The following is a 5,059-nucleotide window of genomic DNA, read 5'->3' on the forward strand; positions in this document are numbered from 1 at the left end:
TTGTTAGACACGATTTTGTAGTTAAATCTCGCGGTCGCACCTTTGCCAATTTAAATGTCAACTTCTCTGATAGTACTTCATACTTAAGGCCTGTTTCACCACTTTCTGATAAAGTGCCTAATAATTGGCTATTCACAACTTTTTTGACAGATTCTCCATACTTGATCTATCAAGTTAATTGGTGGATAGCCTTATCAGGAAGTGGTGTAACAGGCCCTTAGTACTTAATATTGTATTCACTCTAGCTAGCCTAAAGTACTGCCAAAATATAAGTTATAATATTAAAATTAATCGCTCAGTAGTAATATTAGCATTATTGGATAGTAAACAATGAAATAAGTAATCATAATTTTCCCCATCCTAATCTCAATTATAATAATTAGGAAGGAGACTGGCTATGTAAATATTGGTTTTGTACTTGATTTATTTAACTTCGATAAAAAATTTAAGTCCAAATTAGCTATCTTACCTACAGCCAAACTCTACATTTTTAAGTACTGTTGATGAACTTTATTTTAGAAATACTTAAGAAGATATTATTATATTAAAATAGTAATAAATAAACCATTAGGTATATTGTAAGCAGTACCTACGCTAATGGCTTGTTGAATTAGTCAAGACATTTAGTTAATAGGTTTTTAAGTACTTTGATACCGTAGTCCGTAACCTATGCATACCGTAACGTATGCAATGCATCAAGCAAGACGTGTTTTCTTAATTTTCTTCAAAATAATAAAAGGTACTTAGTCAAGATGTGTTCAATGTTATTTAATTGTAGTATTTAGGGCCGGGACACAAAAACACGGCACGACGTCGTACGGCGTCGTACGGCGCCGTGTCGGACGCGCGTCGAAAAAACCACGGCACGGCGCCGTACGGCGTCGTACGACGTCGTGCCATAGAAACTCGTCTTGAATTTCTAGGTGAGTTTAACGTAAGTAGAAGAACGCGTAACTCACGTAAGTTTTCAGTAGAGACATAAAACTTAATATTTCATAAGTAACATTTTTTCAATTTTCAAATTAATTGAAATATTTTTAATTGAATAAGGAATCGTTTTAAATTTAATTTAAAACGATTCCACGAACGAGTCAAATGATTTCTTATGAAATACGAAGCTTTAAAGCTTTACAAATTTGTCTTATGCGGTATTGTTACCTAACAATTACTAATTAAACTTATTAATCCATTTGAGACGATGCTGATGACGATGATGTACACACACACAAACTAGCCGACAGATACGTGGAAGCTTACACCAAAAACGTCTAAGGCCCAATTCACACCGGATCGGCAGCGGCCGGCAGCGGCGCGAAGAGCACTTTTAGTGTGAAATAATTTTAAACTTTATTTACATACTTATAACTACTAGTATCGCTTGAAAACTTCAAAAGGGTTCGAGGCGCCGCGGGCAGCCGCGCGCGGTTTCGCGGCGCCGCGCGACCGTCGGCGAAAAGTGCTCGCGGCTTCCCGCGACCGCGCGCGTTGTCGCGAGGTGCCGCGAGCACTTTCCGCCGACGGACGCGCGGTGCACAGTGGATCGATAATCGAGTATCATAGACATAAGAAATTGAATTTCCAGATGTAATTTTTTTGGGCTGAAATATGGTCCCCTAGTTGTTATTACATAATAAAATGTAAAAAGACGCAGCTACGTGTAATAATAAGGGAGTTACAATTTTTTTATGAAAGTAAAGAACACGGATCATTTAACAAAAAAACAATAGAATGTGTCAAGTAGTTCCAGACAATTTAATTTAATTCCGTTGGAAGTTTTAAATTGTTACTGGGGACACTGGAAAAAGAGAGGGTTGATACAAAAAAAATTATTACTCCCTTATTATTACACGTAGATGAGTCTTTTTACATTTTATTATGTAATAACAACTAGGAAAACATATTTCAGCCCAAAAAAAGACATCTGGAAATTCAAGTTCCTGTCTATGAAACTCGATTTTCGATCCACTGTGCGGCGCTCTGAAGGTAGCGCGCGGCCGCCAGCGGCCGCCCGCGGCGACGCGAGCCGCCTCTGCCGGCCTCGCCGCGCCTCTTCGCGCCGCTGCCGGCCGCTGCCGATCCGGTGTGAATTGGCCCCTCAAAAGGAACACATAACAAAAAAAAACAAAGAGACAATATAGACAAGTTGTAAATTAGGATTTTAAATAATTATTATTTAAGCTAAAAAAAATTTGTAAACATTAGGAAAACTTCAGATATTAAAAAAAATATAATGACTCACATGACATTTTTATTAGGATTTTGTTCGAAAATTTTAAATCATAATTTTGTAAAAATCACAATCAAATAGATTGTGTTTAGTGGACGTTCGGTTTTCGTTGAAAACTTTTTCACTCGACAATCTAAACCCCCATGCCATCTGCGGGAATTTCCATAAACTATTTTCCATATCTAGTTCAAGAAAATTCTGATAGATGGCGCAGGCATTTCATACAAAACAGCCTTCAGTGTGTAGATGGCGCTATCAATGAATTCAAAAAGTTTACGAAAATCAATCATAGGTGGCGCTACATACTACATTTTAGGACAGTTGTGAAATAGAAAATTGTAATCCTAAAACTTTGTGTGAAGAAATTATAAGGGAGAAATATTATGTCGATACACTTTTTTATTATAATATCTAAATTGTTTTCCTTGGATAAGAATGTTAAAAACTTACACTGTAAGTATTAATATTTTGTTGTCTGTTTTAGTTATTGTATGCTCTTATTTATAAAATAATTTTGTTTTAGAAGGCAACTTTCGCAAAAGTTTATCAAAAATATACTGAAAGAAATAACAATAATAATAATTATCATTATAAAGAAAAAGGTATTGTCAGAAGTGGGATTCGAACCCACGCCCACAGAAGTGGACTGCGACCTGAACGCAGCGCCTTAGACCGCTCGGCCATCCTGACTTGAAGTTATCAGGCGAAATAAGCGTATAGTTTCGGTTTATGAAATTAAATCCAAGTTTGTTGTGAAACAAAGTTAATAAAGTATGAACTCGCGATGGCCAGACCTTCCTTCGTTTCGTAAAGCTGAAAGTTCACCTGTTTGTGACCTTTACAGAGGTAATAACCACCAGTAACTATGGAGTTTCGGTCGCCGTTACTTTAGGTGGTATCCAGTTCTGAAGGTCAACCTGACCTTCGAAAATGAGTAAAGCTCAATTCATAGCTTATATTCTTCGAGGGAAGCGGGGAAGAATCTCGTCGTCTAGTGCCGGACATTTTTGACAGTTGTTTCCCAGGGCTAGACGCCCTCAAAGTCTAATACTTTAAGAAAGTTTAAGGGTGGGAACTGGGAAGCAACTGTCAAAAATATCCGGCACTGGAAGACGACATTCCTCCACTTACCGCAAAGAATATAAGCTCTGAAATTGAGCTTTAACTCCTTCTCAAAGAGCAGGTATACCTTCAGAACTGCGATAAATAAAACATGTACCAACTATCAACTTTGCTAAAGCAAATAATTTCTTTAACCTTTTACCTAACGGCAAATGCTAATTAAAAATACTTTTAATTAAGCATAGCGTTCACAATTCCACATGTTTGCCTAATGACTAATGAGGTAACATTGTTAATAATACGAATGCTTTGAGCGAAATATTCTTGGCATTAACCGAAGACTTTCATAACGTCGGTTAGATCTCAAATAGGGAATGCAATCTCGTTCTCGCGAGATCTCGGCCTTTTTTAGCGAGATTGATCTCGGACGAAAAAAAGGCGAGATCTCGCGAGTTTGACGAGATTGCACTCGAGCTTAAAAACGTCTTATTTGAAGCGCGGACGGAGTTGTGATCACGGAGTGAAAACAAAGAGGAGCTGGCCTAAGCAACTGTGCACTGTGATTCTCAACTAGGTCCTGAATTTTGACTTTTAGTTATAATAAACTATTTAATACTAAAAGATTTGTGTTTGATAGTCCGCTTTTATAATTCTGGACGTTACGTTATCGTGGACGCCGACTTCCACGATAAAACGTTGGGTGTACGTTAAATGCCCTTTTGATTTTACGCACCGTGGAAGTTTTGTGCGGTTCAGAAGTGTCAACGTTGTGCTTTCCAATCGTGCACGTTAAAAAGTTATCGTCACGAAAAATTTAAAAGCGTTACCATATATTTCCATACATTTTACTTCCCTATGTTATCGTTTTACCGCGGACGTCCACGATATTACCGCCACGTCCAAAATTATAAAAGCGCATTAGAAGAGAAGACTGGCTGTTTCTTTCATTTGTTATTTGGTGGTTATTTGATAGATTGTAGAAACGTATGTCAAAGTTTACTACTTAAAAATTATAGACAGATACATCAAACAATGTTTGATGCATAATCATAAAATTCTATTTAAAAAAATCGTGAAAATGAATGTTAATCTTATAATGCTTAAAATATTCATTACCTTTTTTCGTAATTTATTCAAATGTTGTGATTATTTGCAAAAAAACACACCAAACTGCTAATCTCGCGAGATCTCGAAATTGGCGAGATCTCGCGGTATTGTATTCATAAACTCGCGAGCCCCAATTTCGCGAGATTTGCATTCCCTAATCTCAAACTCAGTAGGTTAATGAAGCTTACAGCTTAATTATATTATTAACCCAGTGCCTTAAAATAAAAGAATTGAGTTGAATTAAGTAGGTACAGAAAGTATGATGGATATTGAATTTTTTTTTTATGCAGCAAATTAAAAGTCTGTTAGGATTTAGGCTCAGGGCACTTTGTTAGAACTTAGACTCATAAGCTAAATTACCTGTACTCTTTAACTATCTTTACGAAAGTGTGTCCGTCTGCCTGACTGTCTGTCTGTTACCTTTTCAAGCCCAAACCACTGAACCGATTTTGCTTTTTGGTATTGAGATACTTTGAGTCCCGGGATAGGACATAGGATAGTTTTTTATCCCGGAAAAATGTACGGTCCCCGCGTGATAAACGAGTTTTGGCAAGATTGCGGACATGATGACGTATAGTAAAGTAAAACAATAATTATAATATTATGAAGCAAGCACAGCTCCGGATTTATGTATAGGCAGTATAGGCCATGGCCTATGGGCGG

The 5,059-nt window shown here is 37.1% G+C and overlaps 1 non-coding gene across 1 annotated transcript; it reads right to left on the minus strand.

The window, feature by feature from the left end:
* Nucleotides 1-2,833: 2,833 nt before the first annotated feature.
* Nucleotides 2,834-2,917, minus strand: Trnal-cag. The gene has a single exon. It is a non-coding gene; the product is annotated as a tRNA-Leu (tRNA).
* Between the last annotated feature and the right edge of the window lie 2,142 nt (nt 2,918-5,059).

The sequence above is a fragment of the Aricia agestis genome, chromosome 14, assembly GCF_905147365.1.
Source record: "Aricia agestis chromosome 14, ilAriAges1.1, whole genome shotgun sequence".
NCBI lineage: Eukaryota > Metazoa > Arthropoda > Insecta > Lepidoptera > Lycaenidae > Aricia > Aricia agestis.